The sequence below is a fragment of the Bicyclus anynana genome, chromosome 5 (assembly GCF_947172395.1).
Source record: "Bicyclus anynana chromosome 5, ilBicAnyn1.1, whole genome shotgun sequence".
Taxonomy (NCBI): Eukaryota; Metazoa; Arthropoda; class Insecta; order Lepidoptera; family Nymphalidae; genus Bicyclus; species Bicyclus anynana.
The window spans coordinates 2,352,561-2,377,208 of NC_069087.1; the positions used below are offsets into that span (position 1 = coordinate 2,352,561).

At 38.0% G+C, this 24,648-nt stretch overlaps 1 protein-coding gene across 3 annotated transcripts in view; it reads left to right on the forward strand.

Annotated features, from left to right (window-relative positions):
- The window catches only part of LOC112047515 (uncharacterized), a 475,328-nt gene that overhangs the window by 194,600 nt on the left and 256,080 nt on the right, over window positions 1-24,648 (forward strand). The window lies entirely within an intron of this gene.

The window sequence follows — 24,648 nt, forward strand, 5'->3', positions numbered from 1 at the left end:
AAGGTAGTTACTTAAACTTAACAAAATAAACTTATCTAAATTGGACCCAATTATTGAAATAGAGATTGAAAACAAATTGATTTTTAAAATATGTATCATAAAAGTTTAAAGACGAATTTATATTTGCCGGACGTGTCGTGACGTATACCTATTCAGTTTCTATTTCGACACGACACGTCAGACAAATATAAATCCGGTTTTACTTGTGTTAACAAGTAACATACTCGCATCGAGGTGCAAAAAGGTTTAACATTAAATGGGTAGTAGAATCAATCTTGTTTACAGACCGCTGCCAATCTCAAAGCTGCTCCTGAATGCTCGCCACATCTCTAACAATGCATATTAACTCATTAATTATTATTCTCAAACTCACTCGGTCAGCGGTCCCTCGTCAAAAAGTAAACCGTGAAACATACCCGTTTGTATTTTGACACTTGATTGACGGAGGTAGGTGTTGTTTAAAATTTAATTAAAATATGACTATTTTTCCCATGGGACTGATGTCCGCTAGATATGAGGTTTGAACGACGTATTGACTATGTTTTCAGATAATAAATAGAAGAGATGCGGAAGTTTCTTTCTTTCTTAGAGTGCCTCTTCATTACTGAAGGTCGAAGGTCAGCTTTCTAAACTATTCCTTGTCCATGGCTAGGCGGAAAAGTTCTTCGACTGTCTTTTTTTTTATTTTTTTTTTATTATTTATTCTTTACAAGTTAGCCCTTGACTACAATCTCACTTGATGGTAAGTGATGATGCAGTCTAAGATGGAAGCGGGCTAACTTGTTAGAAAGATGATGAAAATCCACACCCCTTTCGGTTTCTACACGGCATCGTACCGGAACGCTAAATCGCTTGGCGGTACGTCTTTTCCGTTAGGGTGGTAACTAGCCACGGCCGAAGCCTCCCACCAGCCAGACCCGGACAAATTAAGAAAATCTCAATCTGCCCAGCCAGGGATCGAACCCAGGACCTCCGTCTTGTAAATCCACGCATACCTGCGCCACGGAGGCCGTCAAAATTCTACTTAATTATAATTACTTTATGCCAGTCCACTCCCCTATATTTCGTAACCAGGACTTCTTTCTCCTTCCTACACCTCTTTTGCATGCAATCTTGCCAATGCAATGGATTTGCGGAAGTTTGCGGTTTATAATTGATACAAATAGATTTTTCTAGTTTTCTGTGACAAATTTTTCAATACATAAAAATATGTTTTACTTAATTTGTTTTACTTTAGTTTAGTTTTTTAGGTCAAAAGTCAAATTAATTTTTTGTCAAATTTCATTAGGCTTTAGCTTACTATCGAAACTTTAGGTTATTATTAGAATGGTGATAACAATTAGTCGAAAACTTGAAATTAAAATTACGAGGGTTCCAAACGCCTTGGTTCGAGAAGAGCCCACAAGAAACTCAGCCAAGTTTTTTTCTTTTTTAGTTTATCACCATTTAACAAACCAATTAATGTTAACTATGACAGACTTTCTGATGAACTTAGTAAAATAAAATCGTAGTACGTATATTCGCACTTAATTACCTGTTGCCAGTATTACTTTTCTACTTAGCTATAATTACTTTAATATGTAACAGTGGTGGAAAGAGGTTTCTTATAAAGCCTTTAGTTCTTTTTCATATAATAGGCAACTCATCCATGGGAAAAGTTATTTATCTATTTTATCTTTATAATATATTAGGAACTAGTTTACTTATCTACAAAGAGGCTAAAAAGGAAATTCATGTTAAACACATCTAAAAGCTGATAATAAATGCACACACTGCAGACAGATAAAATGAGCGATGTGCACGTCACATCCGGCGCAGTGAAAAATGGCTGCACTTCCGGTACACGTGGCGCGCTGATAATGGGCTTACCTGCGCTTTATGGGGTTTTGCACTCGCATTGTTTTTCATTTCTACACTACTATGGTGTTTGAAATGTGTATTTCATGGGGTATTTATGTGAGTCACTATTAACAATTAAGTTTAAGGTACTATAGCTTGGAAAATTCGTTTGTAACACACACATTAGTCCGCATGGGCCGGGAGGCGTGTAGCGATGAATAAAAACCCACGTTGAAGCACCTCACTTCCCCGCACGCACGATTTCACACCCGCGTAGTCTTTCCCCCCGTCGCCCGCATTCATAGGAGTGTCATCAACGAACTTGCCAAGCTATAGTGCGATACCGTTTAAATAGAAAGAAAATATGTTATGTGATCGTCAAATCTTGATGCAGACTTGGGTCCTGCACGGATTTGACGTTCTCTGTGGCGCAGTAGTATGCGCGGTGGATTTACAAGACGGAGGTCCTCGGTTCGATCCCCGGCTGGGCCGATTGGTCCAGGTCTGGCTGGTGGAAGGCTTCGGCCGTGGCTACTTACCAGTTTACCGACAAAGACGTACCGCCAAGCGATTTAGCCTTATTAATTTGTAGAAACGTTCGTTAAAGGTTGCAAGTACTTCAAATAAATATGATTGCATTTCCAATTTTTAATTTTCAGCTCTATTAATTTATCTATTTAAAATATACTTACATTGAGTTCATTAATAGTCTTATGTTATGTACGTACCTAAATCGTAATATTTGTAAAATCGAATTGTATAAAGTGAACGTTTTGAACAAGTTGTAGGCAAATTTAGCTGTCCATGGCGCCAATACGGCGTCGCCATTTTTATGCACCCCCTTGTATAGTAAATAGATTGATAGCGATTGACTTTTGCGGGAGGCGGGGAATATTTTGGAATTTATGAGCTTCGAAAAAAGTTCGGAAATAAGAAAGTAAAGAGCTTCTTAAGCAATAAGGCGTGGCACTTATATTTTATAGATTATATCACGAAGTAAATGAAAAATTATTATTAAAACAACTTTTTCCAGGTTATGTAAGTACTAGCTGACGCCGCGCGGTTTCACCCGCGTGGTTCCCGCTCCCGTAAGAATACGGAGATAAAATATAGCCTATAGCCTTCCTCGATAAATGGGCTATCCAACACTGAAAGAATTTTCCAAATCAGACCGGTAGTTCCTGAGATCAGTAGGTCATTCAATCAAACAAACAAACAAATAAACTCTTCAGGTTTATTATAATTAGTATAGATAATGTGTACCCATGGGTAGGATTGCATATTTGTTACCCGAATACGACAAACTTGAAAGTATGAGTTGCCTTTTTAGCAGTCTATGTCTATTATTTACTCGTAAATACCATATTCCAAGCGAATTTAAATGGTTTACGCGCTTGCTAAGCTATTGAAACAGTCATGGATGTTTTACTGTGATGATTTTCCGTTACCTATGAAAATACTACTTTGTTAAGTTAATAAAGAGCCAAAATATCTAGGTATTAAAAACAACTTGCACCAATGACTAAACAAAAGTGTCATTTTGACGGCTTCCGTGGCGCAGTGGTGTGCGCAGTGGATTTACAAGACGGAGGTCCTGGGTTCGATCCCCGGCTGGGCAGATTGAGATTTTCTTAATTTGTCCAGGTCTGGCTGGTGGGATGCTTCGGCCTTGGCTAGTTACCACCCTACCGGCAAAGACGTACCGCCAAGCGATTTAGCGTTCCGGTAAGATGCCGTGTAGAAACCGAAAGGGGTGTGGATTTTCATCCTCCTCCTTACAAGTTAGCCCGCTTCCATCTAAGACTACATCATCACTTACCATCAGGTGAGATTGTAGTCAAGGGCTAACTTGTAAACAATAAAAAAAAGAAAGTTAAATATGAAAATACTACCTTGTTAAGTTACCTAACATTAGAACACATCCTCCGCCAAAATATTTAGGTATTTAACAAAAATTTCACTTTAAGAAAAAAGGCGTAACTTGAAAAATCCAAAAACCGAAATTTCGTTCGGCGGAAATTGATCGTATTTTCCAGGAAGTCGGTTTAATCTCGTCTGTAGCGACGCTGTAAATTTTGTAGTCTGTCATCAGGAGATTACGCCGGGTATCGGCGCTGGTCGGGTATCAATAACTCATACATCCACTCCTTTAGATTAAACGAGGCGCCGATGGGACGGAAGCTTGTTTACCGACTATCCGCTGTGTTGTTCCTTGCAAATATTGAATGACATTGTCTTATGAATTTTTTACTATCTTGAATGATATTTTACAAGGGGTTCAATCCATTGAACTATCTATTTTAGAGAACCCTAAATCCATAACATAAAATCATAACTGACTGACTGAGAGAAATCATTTCAGTCCAAACTACAAGGGCTATAGTATTTTGAAGTACCTTTTACATAAGAAGACGAGTGAGAACGTTAGCACTAGCGAATGTTTATGCAATGCAATGAATCAAAATACCTGAATTAGTCGTAGATAAAGTTGCGTCCCTAGTACATAGGTGCCTAAAGGCGATGGTTTTGTCATTGATAATTATAAAAGTGGGGGTATTTAATGAAAGCAAACTACAGACATATCTTTTATTTTTAATGAATACGTATACATTGCATTCATTTACCAAATATTTTATTGGCCATCAAATAAAATATGTAATCTAATACAAAACCCAAACGCTTAGAATTTTACCTGTCTACGGGTATATGTCTTTGTGATAATCTCCTAACTTAATACGAACCACGAATTTACAAGAAATTAGCTTGACTACAATGAAGATGAAATTTGCTGATAAAATTAATATTCCTTTTCATACATGAAATTTCCTCTCGGCACCAAAACTCAAAACTACGTATTAGGCGGGCGGCAATTTTGCAAAATCCTTTCCCAGCTTTCACATTTCTAAAGGCCATTATAACCTAATTGTCCATTCAGTTGGCCTTTTAAGACGGCCACAGCCTGAAAGGGCGACAAAGGGACACATGCAGACTGGCCGATTTGCATATGCATGCAATATGACGGTTCGCAATTTGTCCACGTTTTGCCGGATTATGCTAATGGAGGGTAGATTTTATTGGACATATTAATTAGGACGGGGTTTTCACTTCCCTGGAGTACTTTTTTGATATTCTGATTCTATTCTTAATTTGTCTGTGAATTCCGTTTTTGTCAGTTAGCTGTGTTTTGCTCATTTTAGGGTATACAACTTTAGAAGTTGCTTTGATTGTTTAGTTTATTGGCAAACAGATTTCGACGTCACACGTCAACAAACATGAATAGGAGAAGTAGCATAATATCATCGATACAGGATATTTATTTATTTATTTATTCGGAAGCCAACGTTGTATACAAAAAAACTTATGACTAATTAAACATAACATGCATTAAAAAGTAATATACTACATTGTACACCCCACTTACAGGCTAACTCAACATACGTTTATTTTAATACAATTCTTAATTTACCATTAAAAAAAAAAGAAACAAAAAGGATAGGTCTCTTATATACAACTAGCGGACGTCCGCGACTTCGTCCGTGTAGAAATTAGTTTTTCACAAATCCCGCGGGAACCGTGGACTTTTCCGGGATGAAAAGTAGCCTATGTATTAATCCAGAGTAAAAACTATTACCATTCCAAATTTCCGCCAAATCGCTTCAATAGTAGCGGCGTTAAAGAGTCATCAAACATCCAAACAAAAAGCCATACAAACTTTCGCGTTTATAATATTAAGTACCTATGATTTATAATAATAGTAGTATAGGTTGTACATGGCATAGTACTCATCTTCAACTTCATAACACGAGCACAATTAAAGTTCCGCATGTATGGTTATTGAATAAGTTTTGCTGTTAAGCTGATGGGTACATTATATTTCTTTTCAACATACAGGCTAGAGTTTAGCTGCAATCTACATACAGTCTACGGTGGTAAGCGCTTAGAGGTCAGTGAGTTAAACAGTATAAAGTGAATTACTTTACACTGTTTAACTCACTGACCTCACGGGGCATGCACCTCCAACTTTTCAGTTGTGTGCATTTTAAGAAATTAAATAATTCACGTGTCACTAACAGTGAAGGAAAAACATCGTGAGGAAACCTTCATCATCATCATCATCATCATCATCATCATCATCATATCAGCCGATAGACGTCCACTGCAGGACATAGTCCTTTTGTAGGGACTTCCAAACATCACGATACTGAGCCACCTGCATCCAGCGAATCCCTGCGACTCGCTTAATGTCGTCAGTCCACCTGGTGCGGGGTCGGCCAACACTGCGCTTACTAGTGCGGGGTCGCCATTCCAGCACTTTGGGACCCCAACGTCCATCGGCTCTTGTGCCCCGCCTATTGCCACTTCAGCTTCGCAACTCATTGAGCTATGTCGGTGACTTTGGTCAGTTGGGGAAACCTTCATACCAGATAATTTTCTTAATTTTCTGCAAGTGAAGTCTGCCAATCCGCATTGGGCCAGCATGGTGGACTATTGGCCTTACCCCTCTTATTCTGAGAGGAAACTCGAGCTCAGCAGTGAGCCGAATATGGGTTGATAATGACGAATACTTTTTACTATGCTAGAGCTTAACTGAAGTCTACATTCAAGATACGTCCTACAGCGGAACGCAAGCCTAGATGGTGTCTTCACTTTTATGTTGAAGATATTTGAATAGTATACCTACCCAAGTAGTTAATGGTCTAGGAAAGAGAAGTTGGAAGTGAATTTGACATCTTGGCATTAAAAGAGAGGGCAGACAGAAAGGGCAGGCAGACAAAGATGTCCCGCGGCTAAAACCTAAACTAAAATTGACACCACCTTACACAAATGACAATAAGACATTAGCGCCGCGTCTGGGGGACTTCTTTCATGACAAGAACTATACCAAAAAAGTTAAAATATTTACAAAACATTCTATCTCAGCATGGTTACGAGGATCGGGATAATGTAAAAACCTTGCAAGACTCAAACGACATGCTCTCAGAAGTTTATCGCTGAACAAAAGTTTCGAGGAAGCGGGTCAAAGAGTAGCAGCTAAATAATTGATGCCTGTCTGGAGTAACGAAGTGGAAGAGATATGGCGTTAAATGGCTTAAAAATGACTTATGTCGTGTCGTTGGCGCCTGTTTCGAGTACGTTGTCTAGCTTTTATCAGCCAGCCGTTACTGACTTGCTGCTTGAATGCGTCATTGAGAAAATGTACTGAATATAATTGTATACATTTTTAGTCAATTTATTTGTTTGAATATGTTAAAGAAATTGCAAAGCGTTTAATCGACGCCTCCCATGACCAGAAGGCTGGCCTATATTTAGGCCAAAGAATTAGCATTGCCATACAACGTGGCTAAATATTGCCAGCCTTCTGGGCACTTTACCAATGATCGTCAATTCGGACGAATTCTACGACGCCCGAGTCTTTAGATATAATTAAAATTTAGTATATTTCCTTTTTAATTTTTATAATATGCAGTTATAGATAGGTACGAATTTTTAATATTATTGTAAATTTTATAAAATTTAAATACACCAATAAAGTTATTTGTTTTATACGAAAATAATTTTTTTATTTTTTCCTCTAAATAGGGTGTAAAGTTTACCCTTTTTTTAGTATTTTTTTATTGAGAAATAATACATTAAAGAAGTAGTGTTTTCAGATAGCATGGGTACGGTGACAGTCGCATGTATGACGTTTTTAATACGTAATATTATCGTGAATCGCGGAAAACTTTCAAGAGTGCAACGAACTGTCACCCGCACCGTCCTACATGAAACGAACTGTACGCTATCTTATCTTAATAAAAATTTACCTTGTATTTATCTGTACTGACTGTGTGTCTGTCTATTTTTTCTTCTTAGCGGATAGTTTGGTTTTTTTAATGAAACTGAATGTTGGAAGAAGGTTAATAAGTTCCTAGAGGAAGTTTTATCTGCATACTTAATTCGATTATTTAAGCATTTTTCCACTATGATGATGACAAACTTAATATATAAATGCGAAAGGACACTTGACTCACAAAGAGGAAATTGGCAGGGAGGTGGTGTATAGTTAGAAGGCGTCCGTTAAGAACGGATTTTGCAAGAGGGCCGGATTAAGGAGGTCTAAGGGCGGACGAAGTCGTGGGTATCCGATAGTATTAAGTACATATATACCCACAGGTCAAACTAAACATTTTTTATTAAAACAGCGTTTCGTAATTTTGATTAAAATTCATTTAACCTAGTTACATCGCTTGCCGTTTTAATGTACCTACTGTAAACTATTATCTGTATAATGCGGAAGCCTTATCATAAAGGGTGCATCGTCACTATAAGTCCATTTGCTGGTAAATGCTATCTTGTTTAAAAGGTAAAGGTGATTGACCATGTTAGTCCTCTGCCAGCCAACGACCTTTTCAGAATACGTCCAGATAAATAAAACCACACTAGCCTGCAATGTGTGGCAGCCACTCTAAGGGTGTATTCATACATAACGTAGGCTGACTTACAGTCCTAGTATATTCGTACGTAGAGGCCTACGCTTTTAATTCATATACTACGCTGATTCTTCTCTACAGTTTTCGAGTCTGTATTCCAGTTTACTGCTGTATTTATCTAGTGGACATAACCATTGTCTTCAGTGATCTTTTCAAAAATAGACTGAGAATGTTGTTGGTGATATCGGAACTGACAACAAAATAGTATTTATACTACAGCCTTTCTTGATGAGTACTGTTTACCAACAAACAAATTAAAAATGAGCGTATAAATCACTAGTCATTTCACATCTAATAATAATTATAATTAACTTGTTCTTATATTGATGAAAATAAAATGGATTAATAATAAGCTTAGAACATTTAAACTATCGTGAGTGTTATTCATATTAATTGATTATGAAACACGGCTAAAACTCACGTGATATTACGTCGGAGTATGCCCGACTAGTTTCGAACCCATACGGGTTCCTTAGTCATGAGCTGGTGCTTGCATCAGTTTGGATCGTGCCGCGATGCAAGAACCAGCTCATGACTAAGGGCCCCGTATGGGTTCGAAACTAGTCGGGCATACTCCGACGTAATATCACGTGAGTTTTAGCCGTGTTTCATAATCAATTAATAAGCTTAGAACAATTAGATATGGTTAATATATTTTATATAACATTTTATAAACAAACAATACATAATTTAAAATAAATAAGTAAATAAATAAAATAAATAAATAAAATTCATGTAATCGGTATTTTTTAATTGTAATAAACCATTGCCAGTATGTTCTGATCTTTATATTAGATCTTCATCTTATATTAAGAATTATTTCCATATCATCTACTTTGAAACAAAAATAACTGCATCAAAATCAGACAATTTATTTAAAAACTACTCCTACTTACGAATGTACATTTTACACATAAGACCTAAAAGTCAGCCTGCATACAGTCGGTAGCAGGCTTTCCGTTAGGTGTAAAGCTACCCTTATCATTCCCATGCTGAGACGGACGCAGTCGATCTTTTGTTGTCGCTAGATTGCCTCGCCGCTGACAAAAGCTAGCTTTTGTGGGAAATACATCCGGATACCAGAAGTTTTATATTGAAATAGATAAACGACTTAACTTTTATATTGCACTAGCTGATGTCGCACGGTTTTACCTGCGTGGTTCCCATTCCTGTAGGAAAACGCGGATAATATATAGCCTATAACCTTCCTCGATAAATGCGCTATCTAACACTGAAAGAATTTTTCAAATCGGACCAGTAATTCCTGAGATTAGCGCGTTCAATCAAGCAAACAAACTCTTCAGCTTTTTATATTAGTATAGAGTATAGATATAGGTATATTCGTATGTATGTTTTTTTATTCTTTACAAGTTAGCCCTTGACTACAATCTCACCTGATGGTAAGTGATAATGCAATCTAAGATGGAAGCGGGCTAACTTGTTAGGAGGAGGATGAAAATCCACACTCCTTTCGGTACACGGCATCGTACCAGAACGCTAAATCGCTTGGCGGTACGTCTTTGCCGGTAGGGTGGTAACTAGCCACGGCCAAAGCCTCCCACCAGCCAGACCTGGACCAATTAAGAAAATCTCAATTGGCCCAGCCGGGGATCGAACTCAGGATCTCCGTCTTGTAAATCCACCGCGTATACCACAGCGCCACGGAGTAAATGTATGTATTGGAAACAAATAGTAATTTATTTATTTAAAATATTTCTTGTAAGTGGCAAAGAAAATGATATCATATTATAAAAAAAGCTTCTTACTTACTTATCGTTATGGTCGTCGAGGGACTTCTAAACACAACGGTCGGTGTCACCTAAAACTAAATTAAGTGGTTGAAAAGAAAATTTTAGCAACAATATTTTCTTAACGGTCTAATGAATAACGCAAAGATTAAAGAAAGGAAAAGTGCCGCCATTAATTTTCCTTATGGAGAAACAAAGTGACATCGGCGCCGCGGAGTCTGTGACGTAGAAAAACAACTTAATTTCAAGGTCAAAAAAATTATCTGTGCTTTGTACTTGGTAGTAAAACATATTATCTTTCAATGTTCTATACAAGGTGTTGCAGAGTATTTACAAGGTGTTGACAAGTCCACTTACAGAAGCCGAATTGCATGACTAATTTCTATTTAATTAAAAAAAAATCATTTTATGTTTTCATAGAAAGTAATTCAAATAATTTCGACTATCCATGTAACACACGCCTTTATCTATCCTTGCATTTTAAAATACGTAATCATAGTGGTAAGACTATCGATATCGACGAGATATTGCAACTGGCAATGCGCACTTCACTAATAAGCTACTTCATGATATTTATCATAAGTTTGGCTAGGTCATAACATAAAGGACACAATTTAAGATTACCCATAAAAATATTTTTTACCCCGAAAATATTCATTTTGGAACACATGTTGGTAATTTTTAATTAATTTATCTTAAAGAATATAACCCTAGAGTTATGGAAAATACTCCCGAGCACCCTGTATAATCCTGATGAAGTCATGTTCATCAACATCAACATAGCAGGATGATGATGATACCGTACTCATTTTCGTTCTCTTGAGTTAAGTAACGTTTATTAATACATTCATTACACATACTCTCACACTACACTTAACTATTTTCGATTATACAAATCTACGAATTTACTTTAATTCTTTCGAAATAATATTAATTCTTTCCCAAGAAATGCAACACTATTACGGGTAACAATGGTGGATTGATGACATTTTCAATGCAGTTGTCGTTTTGACGTTTGCTGTCAAATGTCATGTCATAGTTGCTTTAAGGGCGCCATCTTGATTTAACTGGAAAACTTTGGTTTTCAGTTTATTTATATCTTTTTATTTAGTTACATTTATTCACTTATTTCGATTTTAACAAATACTTTGTATTTTTTAAATTTTAATGTAACGGGATACAAGAGTGGACCTGAAATGGACCATCTCCTTTACCTCTTTATAATATTAGTATATAATATCATTATTTTAGTCTGACTTTTAGTACATCTTCGTCAATAGCACAGACTATTGAACCGTTATACAAGTTAGCAGCCCGGCGCCGCTTTGTTCTCTTGACACTCGTGAGATAGCTCGCCCTTCGTGTTTGTCGGTCGATAGCTTTGTGTGGACATTGTTGACATTCGGCATTTTGTTATCAGCATGATAGTTTTGATACCATGTTTGTAATATGAGTACGTAGGCCTAGCAATCACCAACGAATAATATTGTGGAGAAAAAACGACATATTTTCGACCAATAGCGGCGGTCTCGGTCTCTTGTGCCCTCCACCTTTCCTTGCACCACAAGTCTCTCTATGGACGTATCATCTCTTCGTGTGATATGACCAAAGAAAGTGAGTGACATTGTACTATGGAAGAAAGACGCTGTTTGATGTCCAGCTCTTGGAGTATTGAAATGTTGGATCGGAACTGTGTCCAGGATATGCCAAGCATTCTTCACCAGCACCACATTACGATTTAGTTTACTTAAAAAAAAAATTCCGAGCAGGGTGCAATTCTTATAAGTTTGCATAAAGTCTGATTAGGATCATCATTATCATCATCATATCAGCCGATGGACGTCCACTGCAGGACATAGGCCTTTTGTAGGGACTTCCAAACATCACGATACTGAGCCACCTGCATCCAGCGAATCCCTGCGACTCGCTTGATGTCGTCAGTCCACCTGGTGGGGGGTCGGCCAACACTGCGCTTACTAGTGCAGGGTCGCCATACCAGCACTTTGGAACCCCAACGTCCATCGGCTCTTCGAACTATTTGCCCCGCCCATTGCCACTTCAGCTTCGCAACTCGTTGAGCTATGTCGGTGACTATCGTTCTTCTGCGGATCTCCTCATTTCTGATTCGATCACGCAGAGATACTCCTAACATAGCTAGTTCCATCGCCCGCTGTATCACTCTGAGCCTTCTTATGAGGCCCATAGTGAATGTGAGTTTATTGGTTCCTCTTTCACGACTACACCTATAAACCGATTTTAAAAGTTCTTTCACAAAGAAAAGCGGCATGTGTCTAAAGGTTTCAATAGGACGTCAAACGTTTTTGCTTGCCAAACCAAAAAAACGGCTAAAAAAAGTGTGTGTCAGTTCCGACGCACGACTGGAGTTTATACTCTTTCAGGTCGACTGTCTAAATAGGTGTATGTTAACCGCAACATATACTATGTACGTCTCAATACTACGTCTAAAAAGTGAAAGATGCGCGACCGAAGTGCAGCAGGCCGCATCGTGCGCGGCCGCCAACAGCGCGCTAGGGCGCACACAGACGATGAAAGGTGCGCAGAATAGGTTGCGCATGAAAAACGTAACGCTGTCATTCGTTCATCGAATTTTACTGTCCATTTTTTTTTAATACCGGTGGCTATTTATGAAAAATCGATTCTTAAGTAAACTCCAAAAATGTATTTCACTTATAGCCATAAAATTCTGCTTTAATGTTTATTAGTGGCACATCTATATGAAAACTTAGTTACCATTCACCATAGTTCACCATGAATTTTCCCATCCGCACCGGATACATTGATGGGTGTGTAATACAAGCTCAGCTCCCGGCGCCGCATTGTTCTGTCGACGTCACAGATAGCCCGCACTGCGCCGTGCTTTACGTCAATCGATACTATACATAGTGTCATGTAAAAAGTACGCCGAAGGTCAAAAATAATGACAAAAATTTTGACGGCGTCCGTGGCGCAGTGGTATACGCGGTGGGCTTCGGCCATGGCTAGTTACCACCCTACCGGCAAAGACGTACCGCCAAGCTATTTAGCGTTCCGGTATGATGTCGTCTAGAAACGGAAAGGAGTATGGATTTCATCGTACTTCTAACAAGTAGCCCTCTTCCATCTTAGATCGCATTATCACTTACCATCTTCTTCTTCTTCTTCTTCTTGATGTCGCTGCTCTGCAGGTCTTCTTGAGGTCCTGTATCACGTTGACCGTTACCGATCTATTGTGATCGCCACTGACTAGATATCCCCTCCAATACTGGTTGCTGCCAGGTGCCTATCACTTACCATCAGGTGAGATTGTAGTCAACTAACTAACTTGTAGAGAAAGAAAATAAAAAACAATGACTTTGAGGGCAATTTCGTGCATTTATTTAAGTTATTTTGATTTTACACAAACATACTGGACTTTGACTGACACGATTTTCGTGAAAATTAAATGTATCCAATTCCTCTTCCAAACAAAATAATTATTACGTTATGTTATGAGGTAACAAACATAAAAAACATACGCGCCAAATTGAGAACCTCATCCTGTTTTTTGAAGTCGAAAGTCGAGATTCCGAGTGCAGCGTTTTCAACAACTATGTGGAGCGGTACATAAGCATAAAGGTTCGTTTATATGTACAGACACAGTACGTCAAAGACAAGTAGCGTGGCAGACAACCACAGACACCGTCTATTCACACTGCCCGGCAGGTAGCTAGAGACACTTAAAGTCCTTTTCATGAAAGAAGGCCCCCAGACGCGGCGCTGATGTCTTAATGGCGCCCATCATCATTTGGTAATGGCGGTCTTATTGTCTTTTGTGTAAGGCGCTGTAATTTTTGTTCAGGTTTCATGACTACAGACATGAACCGCGAAGACAAAATATTCTTACCGGGCCGGGCGCGGCCCGTGTCTGTTAACGTCTGCGCGGCCGCGTTATGAATGATAGACATAAATACTGTATAGAAGAATATTATTTTGTCTGCCACGGCACGTGTCTGGCACGCTAAATGTCTGTAGATATAAACTGACCTTTACACGTGATCCCTGCATGGCTTATGCTATTTTTGAGATGTACTCAGATGATATGACAAGAATATTAGTAGATTATCTTGAATAAAAATGCGCACATTTCCTTGTTAAGGGATTTTCCGTTTATTTTTAAATTATCTGAACAGACGTGACACTTGAGGAATTGCATTATCACACAAAGTTATCTCTATCAAATAAACTTATATCGAACAATATCGTATTAGATTCTATTTAAAACTCAATAGAAATAGATTAAGTCAAAATTGAGAATGTATTGTTGTATTTGAGAGCCTGTAGGTAACGACTGGACAAACCTATCTGTCTTTATGTATTAATTAAAGCCATGAATATTACATTCAAGCCATGAATATTCCTGCACTGGACGTCCATCGGCTGATATGATGATGAATATTGGAATGTGGTTCTTTCAGAAACGGCTTAAATTAATACGACACCGGCTTAGCACCATCTTCAAACTGATCAGCAGGTAGAACATAATAATATTATAATGTTATTTTTTTTTAGTTTAGTGGACGTTTTTAGCTTTGGAAGTCGGTTGTATTTTTTTTTATTAAAATTTTTGTCCGCGTCAGTTTTGACGCGCTATTGCCATATCTCTAATAAAAAATATCGTTGGTCTACCACGATTCGCTTCAGTTGTGGATAGTTGAATCCAAGAAAATGACTACCACATACCACAGTATTAAGAGTCACTTACTGTGGTGCGGTAGATAACCTAACATAACATGTGCTAGCTGCTTGTATTCATAATGATCGTCATTATCAACCCATATTCGGCTCACTGCTGAGCTCGAGTCTCCTCTCAGAATGAGAGGGATTAGAAAACTATTACCTAACTAGCGGACGCCCGCGACTTCGTCCGCGTGGAATTTCAGAAATCCCTCCGGAACCATGGATTTTTCCGGGATAAAAGTAGCCTATGTGTTAATCCAGGCTATATATATCTTAATACCAAATTTCACCTAATTCGGTTCAGTAGTCGATGCGTGAAAGAGTAACAAATATTCATATCCTCAAAATTATCTGTTTTCGCAAATCTTGGGAAACCATAGATTATTTAGGGATAACAAGTGGCCTATGTGTTAATCCAGAGTAAAATTTATTTTCATTCTAAATTTCAGCCAAATCGCTTCAGTAGTAGCGGCGTCAAAGAGTAACAAAGATCCATACATCCATACAGAGTTTCGCGTATGAGTAAGATTTAAAAAATGCGCTGATTGTGGATAATTTAAATAAAAACATATTCACGTCAAAATATCATCATAATAAAGCGTAACTCTGCGCTGACGTCGCCGAAAACAAAATTATTACACACTGTTGCTGCCATTTTTATCTGCCACAAGCAAACCGGAGGGAGTATGATTTAGTGGTCGTTACGTCGGGGCTTGATACGGGGCAGTAACGGCCCTGCACTTTGTTTTCTCAAACCGGGGAATATTTCACTATGTACGCTTTCAAGTCATATTTGGCAATAATCTGAAATCACACATGATCATACTATTTAGCTTCAAAAAGCCGTGATAGCCCAGTGGATATGACCTCTGCCTCCGATTCTGGAGGGTGTGGGTTCGAATCTGGTCCGGGGCATGCACCTCCAACTTTTCAGTGTGCATTTTAAGAAATTAAATATCACGTGTCTCAATCGGTGAAGGAAAACATCGTGAGGAAACCTGCATACCAGAGAATTATCTTAATTCTCTGCGTGTGTGAAGTCTGCCAATCCGCATTAGGCCAGCGTGGTGGACTATGGCCTAACCCCTCTCATTCTGAGAGGAGATTCGAGCTCTGCAGTGAGCCGAATATGGGTCATGACGAGCTTCAAAAACGTAATGTCTTGAATAATGATCATCATGATTACCGTTAAAATGTTTAAATAGATATTGCCCAAGATTTTTTTCCTTTTTTCAAAGTTTTTATTAAATCCAGGTTCATGGAAATATCTGCCCGTTTACATACCTATGTTTAGAAGAAACAGACCTAGTTTTGCATCGCTAATCGAGCCGACAGAAATAAGTCGGGATGATGGCAAGAGATCTGATGGATTGACGCTGGTTCCCTGGGAAATGTGGGCCCTACATGCATATATAAGTCCCGTGTCATATCAGGGAGACAGAATTAAGACCGGGAACGAAATAGCTGAAACCGGTAAGCGGCACAACTTTGCCTCTCTGACTGAGAGTTACATATTAATTGTTCCTTTAGCCGTTTAGACCCTTGGACCATAGAGTCGCAGTGCCAAAAAAAATCTCCGAATAATTTCACCGCGGCTAGTTGCCTCGACTGGTGACAGAAGGGCTGGCTCATTTTTTGCGCAAAGGATCAGCCTGGCTGTCCAGCGCGGAATTGCAGCCAGTATTCTTGCCAACGTTCCTCTCGTGGACATGATTTGTATACCAAGTTATTAGGAACTTGTCCTAGTCTATTTCTATCCTATCCTATTTATCCTAAGTTTAAGTTCCTTAATGTATTCTTTCTCAATAAAAAAAAACAGTGCGGTCGAAACTGACTTATAAACAGCATTGTTCAATAATGAAAAACAGAACAAATGCAATGAAGACTGTCACTGAATGGCTTCAAACTAATTTTGCAAAGTTTATGTAGCTACTCCCTCGTTGGTTTAGTTGCTACTACTACTGACGGGCTTTTAGTTTTGTTACTAACGGACTAGTAACTAAAAAGTGACGGGCCTTAAGTCAAATAAAAAAATATTAGAAACATTGTTTTTTGACACGATCTTACGATGAAACCCTAAAACCTCTTGAATCTAAGTCACGTCCCTCAACCATGAGTTAAAGCTTAAATATGAATATCACTGCAGTTCAGAAGTTCTTGTGCATTGAAGTATGCAAGCATTTATTGCATATCCCGAAAAGCCTGCGTCCACATAATAATAACTTTGACAAGTTATACTCCAGCGCTCGTTTGCTCGTCTAGACGTTGATTTTTGGCAAAGTCAAGGCTACTACGTGTACTGTCGCGTACAAAAGTAGTTTCCCGTTGTGTAATAGTTTTGATGAAATTGGCAGCCTTTAGACTTCGTTTGGGTCAAATACAATGCGCAAAACTTTTAGTTTAATTTTTTTTTCAATGATACTCGTTTTTTAATAGAGTCTTTGTTTATAAAAATGCAGAAAACCTTATTTTTTTACATGAAAATTGTACCGACTTTAAAGACGTATTTCAGTTATTTAGATTTTAACGCAATATTACTTAACCGATTTTCATGAAAACGAAATGAGACCAATCTGGAAGTATACTCTTTAGTAAAATTATTTTGAAAACTGGTTAATAAATGACGAAGTTATGAGGTAACAAACATTAAAAAAATAAAAAAAAAACACGCGTTGAATTGCTAACCTCCTCCTTATTATGAAGTCGGTTTAAGAAAATGAAACAAGAAACGTCTTTGATTTTGAGTAAGATAATATTTTCAATGTTCTTTTAGTAAATAATAATAATAATTTATTTGTTTGCTTTATAACAAATGTAACCCATGTTGGTTACATTTGTTATAAAATTAAATATACAATTAATTATTCGATCCAAACATGTCTTGCCTGTATAGGCGTGCAAAATATATATGAAATGTGTCAATGGAACAATACCTGAATTACAAAAGCTACAAAATTACAAAACAAAAAAACAATATAAGAGAAATTAAGTTATATTTTATAATTTAAAAAGATTTTTTGTAAAAAACATCTGTATGACTGAATTAAAAAAAAATCTTATCATTTGTGGTGTCGTCAGTACCAATGAGCAGAGTGCCCCGTACACTCGAGGTTGGTCCGCGTCCAAATCACAAATCAAATCCAAAACGGAGTCGCGACGGAGAAGTGAAATAACTTTATACATCGTAACGAATTCCCACTGGTCGCTATGACACTTGGTGTTTGAAGCAGTTTGGCAAAGAAGGTTACGAAGAAACTTAATTTTTATTCCACGCACGGCCTCGTTTCTCGTTAACATCGTGAGGAAACCTGCATACCAGAGAATTTTCTGTGAAGTCTGCCAATCCGCATTGGGCCAGCGTGGTGGATTATAGGCTAACCCCTCTCATTATGAGAGGAGACTCGAGCTCAGCAGTGAGCCGAATATGGGTGGATAATGATGATGATGATGACTGCCACGTTGGTCAATCAGTTAGTCTATACGTATCTTCGGATAACAAGGTTTTACGGGTTTGAATACTAGGTCGATGTGCTTTCGACGCTCTCCGTGTGGTATGCGCGGCAGATTTTCAAAATGGAGGTTAGATCCCCGGCTGGGTTGATTGAAGTTTTCTTAATTGGTCCAGGTCTGGCTGGTGGGAGGCTTCAGCCGTAACTAGTTACCACCCTACTACCGGCAAAGACCGCCAAGCGATTTAGCGTTCCGATACGATGTCGTGTAGAAATCGAAAGGGGGTGTGGATTTTTTAGTTACAAGTTAGCCCGCTTCCATCTTAGATTGCATCATCACTTATCATCAGGTGAGATTGTAGTCAAGAGCTAACTTGTAAAGAACAAAAGAAAAGACCGAGCTTTTACATTACATTTTGTACAGAATGTACAAATAGTACAGAATTCGTATTATAAGTATAGATTCTAGATGGCGCTGGCGTCCGTTATGCCACGGTAACGTTTGGTATTACAAATGGTATAAGTAAAATCTCAAATTGCGAATAAATGTATAGAATTCGACCAGTTTTATTATAACTATAGATGAGACTGCTACTAATTATGAACTACTCTCCTGGTATACTGTTTAGTCTGGCGACTTAAGTCTGTAGTCTGATAAGTCTGTCAATATGTAATTTTGTCAAATACCTACACCATAATATTTAGGTTACATTCGTCAGCCGTTTAACTTTACGATGCCATGGGAAAAATAAAATGGCATCAAATTCAATTCTACGTAATGCGTAATCAGAGATTTGATGCGCGCCGAGATCCGGGCCCGGCTTATCCGGGATACAGTCGTAAAGTGTATGAAGCCCCGGCCATTGCTCCTATCGCTCAACTTATTTGAGATAAAGAAATATTACATCTGGTGGATTTTCTTCACTTCAAGGACGTTGACGGAGTAACTCGATGAGTGAGTTGCTATTTGTATATGATTATTATGTCCACTGGGACAGTGTTGGATACCCGAATTTCATTATTTTCAAACTTTATATACAGGAGATTGGTCATGCGGTATCCCGTAGAACCGTGTATACCTGCCTATTGTCGTACCTACTCCTAACTGTCGGCTTCCGTGGCGCAGTGGTATGCGCGGTGGACTTACAAAACGGAGGTCCTGGGTTCGATCCCCGGCTGGGCAGATTGAGATTTTCTTTATTGGTCCAAGTCTGGCTGGTGGGAGGCTTCAGCCGTGGCTAGTTACCACCCTACCGAAGAAGACGTAGCGCCAAGCGATTTAGCATTCCGGTACGATGTCGTGTAGAAACCGAAAGGGGTGTAGATTTTCATCCTCCTCCTAACAAGTTAGCCCGCTTCCATCTTCGACTGCATCATCACTTACCATCAGATGAGATTGTAGTCAAGGGCTAACTTGTAATGAATAAAAAAAATAACTGTGAAAATGGGAATATTGATCATATTTATAACATACGGCAAACATTATTAAAAAAAGAAAAGAAAACTAAAATTGCAAAGTTTTGGCAGTTGAAATGTGGTACCTGACCATCTGACTGTTCCGCACACTATCTTTGAAATATTTGAGAGTTCCACTTGAATTGCGTCTATTCTAATCATGTATAGTTATACTAACTTAGGTAACTACATTGAAAACGAACTATTTCAACATCAATTGAAAAATTTGATCTCAAAACATACAGCCAAACATAGAACCTCTTCCTTTTTGGAAGTCGGTTGAAAGTATAATGCAACGAAGCATGTAAAACATGTCGAATATTAACTATCCATCGATAACCCTTAACTGTCTCGTAAATTAAAATCAATACCATATCATTTATTACGAGTACCTATCTATTAAACACTGTGTAAACGTAACCCTTCACCAATAACCATGGTACTTTCGGCCCACCGCACACAGCTTACGAACAAACACCGTATTAATTCCCCGGTTATTATTGGCGAAGGAATTAGGTCCGGGCCTGACGTAGACGGCTTAATGAATCGTATATGAGCTATGGCCGTATGGGATTTCGTATTGGCAACGTTCGTGTTAATTGTAGTTTAAGCACGCGAGTTTTAAACAACATACGAGTAAAAACGTGGATGGCTATGTATTTGTAGTTGGATTTTACTCATTTTAGTAATTTATTTATTTATTTATTTATTTATTTGTAACTATCAGCGTTTTTAACAAAATATGTACAAAAAATATAAAATAAACAATAATAAAGCCACATACAGTTACAAAGAAAGTTGGTTGCAATATTAAGTAGGTATAACAAGTGAAAATTTTTTTTTTTTTTTTTAGTCTCTCAATATTCCTGCAATCTGTCTTGAGACATTCAGCGGGACTTTAAGTATTTATATTAAGGCGTGTTAGGTGCAAAATCCAGTGATTTGCCCATGTATAATAATGTAGTGTCTATTTCATGACATCTTGTGGTGCTCGTCTCTTGAGCCTTTTGAAAGTTGTACCAGGTTTCTTCATCATTAGGTTCCTTGCAAGTTGATTTGGATGTTTACGAATACGCTTTTGGTATGTTTTCAGTGAGTGTGCAACTTCTGTCTTTATAGTCTTAATTTTTAGTTCACGATGCAGGCGATCATTTTTGAAGTACCAAGGAGCATTGGTAATCATGCGCAGCATTTTTGACTGGAACCGTTGCAGAATTTCTAAATTCGAGTTTGATGCTGTACCCCAAAGTTGCACTCCGTACGTCCATACCGGTTTAAGTATGACTTTGTATAATAAAAGCTTATTTTCCAGCGATAGTTGGGACTTTCGATTTAAAAGCCAATACATCTTTCTCACCTGTTGGCCAAGGGCTTTTCTTTTCGTGAAGATGTGTTTCGTCCAAGTTAGCCGTCTGTCCAGATATATACCTAAGTATCTCACATTCTCTGACTGAGGGATCTTAACTTGATTGAGTTCCACTTCGGGACATGTATCGCGCCTTAGTGTGAAAGTCACATGTACGGACTTCGATTCGTTTGCTTTTATTCTCCAGTCCTTTAACCATTTCGATAGACAGTTCAAAGTTCCTTGGAGTTTAAGAGAAACAAGTGAAAATGAAAAATAATTTTTAAAAGAAATGATTGTAAATAGAAAAATATTATTAAGTTAATCACATACAAGAAAAATAGTACAAAATTTATTTAAAAATGTAGAAGAAGAAGAAGAAGAAATATACTTTATTGTACATTAAAAACAAAAATAAACAATAACTTATAATAACACTTAGAAACTAATGTACAAATGGCGGTCTTATCGCTAAAGAGCGATCTCTTCCAGACAACCACTGTGGAAGAGAAAAAAAAAACGTAAGCACCGATTCGGGTATACGCACACAAAAAATAAGAAAAGTTAAGTAATTTAAATACATAAATATTAAGCAATAATACATAATAATAATACATAGACTATACTTAACTACATCATACATATATACAAAGAAATATATATATACATACATACATACATACATACATACACACATACATACACACATACATGAAAACCTGCAAAACAAAAACAAGACGGCATCTAATGGAAGACAAAAGAAAAATAAATAAACAAAATAATTCAAAAATAATAATAAATAAAACATACACATACAAGCGTAATTTGGATTAATAAGTTAAATTAAAAGATCAGGGAGGAAAAAAGTGCATGTTTACCAGCCGTTTGAAAGAGGTTAGAGATTGGGCACGCCGAGTGTCTAAGGGCAATGAATTCCAGAGCCGAGCAGCTTTAACAGAAAAGGATTTAGAATAGAAGGAAGTATTATGGGAAGGAATTTTTAAGATTAGGTTGTCTTCGGAGCGAAGGGAGCGACAGTGAGTATCACTTAGAAAGCTAAAACGCTCTTTTAAATAAATCGGAGTCGTAGGATTAAACAGGACATTATACAAAAAAGACAGAATGTGAGTATTCCTGCGAAGGCGGATCGAGGGCCACTTGAGTTTTTCGCGAAATTCGGAAACATGGTCATATTTGCGAAGTCCAAATATGAATCTTATACAAACATTCTGAATGCGCTCAAGTTTATCCAGTAATTCTTCACTCAAATTTAGATAACAAGTGTCCGCGTAATCGAGAATTGGTAACAGGAGAGATTGTGCAAGCGCAATTTTAGTAGATAAAGGAAGGAAGTTTCGTAACCTACGAAGTGACCCCACGGATGCAAACACCTTCCCACTTACTCTGCTTACCTGAGGGGCCCAAGTGAAATACTTGTCAAAAGTAACTCCGAGATTTTTAACCGTGTCACTAAATGGCACACGCGTTCCATCAAAGATTACGTATGGAATATTATCCCAGTCAATACGTGCAACCAAACTGTGACTGCCTATAATAATAACTTGGGTTTTAGACGGATTGACTTTAAGGCCATAAGCCTTACTCCATTGCACTATACAATCTAAATCTTTATTTATGGCATCAATTGCATTGGGTAAATCAGCCAGTTTGGACTGAGCATATATTTGGAGATCATCTGCATACAGGTGATAGAGCGAGGTAAGTTGAAGAGTAATAGAACTTATAAAAAGAGAAAAAAGAAGAGGAGACAACACGCCACCTTGCGGTACGCCGGCAGAAATTGTGCACCAATCAGACACAGAGTCATTGACTCGCACACGCTGCCGACGTCCGAACAAGTAACTATGAAACCAGTCAATCACATTAGGAGATATGTTGAGAGAAGCTAGTTTGGCTAGTAGAAGTTCGAAATCGACATTATTAAATGCATTGCTGAAATCTAGTAAGGCCAACACTGTGACACACTGATTGTCCATATTAAAACGAATATCTTCGGTAATTTTTACTAATGCAGTAGTCGTACTATGACCAGTGCGGAAACCAGATTGAAAAGGATTTAAAAGATTCTGTCGGGTTAGGAAAAGGCTTAATTGACGATGGACTAAACGCTCAAAAACTTTCGAAAGGAATGGGAGGATGGAAATAGGCCTATAGTCAGAAAAGCAGGAAGGATTTAATTTTTTGGGTAGAGGAATGACTTGAGCATCCTTCCAAGAGGAAGGAAAACTCCCGGAAGACATGGAGAAATTGAATAAGGATTTAATTATTGGAGCTAGTAGGTTAATGAGAGGAATAATCATCTTCCGACTAATGCAGTCAGTACCAATAGCATCAGAGTTGACCTCACGAATACTTCTCTCAACATCACTATCAGTGACTTGACAGAAAATAAAAGCAGGATCATCAGAAGTGGGTAAAGCTAGTAAATTATTTTTAGTAGTAAGTTTAGTGGCGTCATCAATGACGCAAGTAGAGGAAAAGTGGCTATTAAGCAGATTTAAATTTATGTTGAAGGAGCTATTATTTTGACGCGCTTTCCCAACTCCTAGAGACTTAAGAAATGTCCACACTCGACCCGAATCTTCTTCTTCGAGTATGGATTTGTGGATATGGCGTCGTTGCATGTCTCTACACAACCTGTTGCAGCGATTCCGAATAATATGATATTTTTCCTTATTGGCATCACAATTGTTGGATCTATACTTGGCTTTAGCCGAGTTTTTTTTACCCTGTAAAATTTTTATTTCCTCAGTAAGCCAGGGAGCAGGGAGGTGCTTAAGCCGAACAGGACGTATTGGAGCATGTACTTCATATAGTTGAGTAAGGAGAGAATTAAAGCTCTCAACCCTACTGTCAATGTTAGCTCCAGTAAGAACATTGGTCCAGTCAATCCCAGCAGCGTCTTCCCTCAAGCGATTTATGTCCATACTACCAAAATTACGCAGCAGAAGGATTCTCGATTTAGTTTTAGGTGGACGAATTTTGTATGAGAGAAAAATCAAGTCATGATACGAAAAGGCATCAGCGGGACATTGGCCATGTTTGGCGACATGATCAGGGGAAGAAACTAAGATGATATCCAGAAGAGATGGGCACGAATTAGGAAAAGAATGTGTAGCTAGAAGAGGAAGTATTTGTAAGTTGGCTGCTCTCACTATTGTTTTTAGACGCAGAGAGCGGAAATCTGCTTTTAGCAGGCAGGTATTGAAATCCCCCATAATAATATTATGCGAATACAATGGAATAAATCTGTCTAAAAGAGTTTCAAAAGCAGGGAAGTAGTCAATAGTGAGATTGGGATTATAATACACGCCAAGTAAAACTTTAGTGTTAGAAAATAATACTTCGATAAATAAATGTTCCGCTCCCGGCACGGCCTGGGCGTCAGATAAATTTATGATATTAAAGGGTATGTGAGAGCGTAAATATATGGCAACACCACCCCCAGTCCGGTGAATGCGATCATTACGTATTAGTTGAAATCCCGGAATTGCATAGGTTGTAGAGGACAGACACGGTTTTAACCATGATTCTGAAATCAGAATGGCGTGTATGAACTTATTATCAAAAGATGAGAGCAAATCTGGATAATGTGCAGGAATACT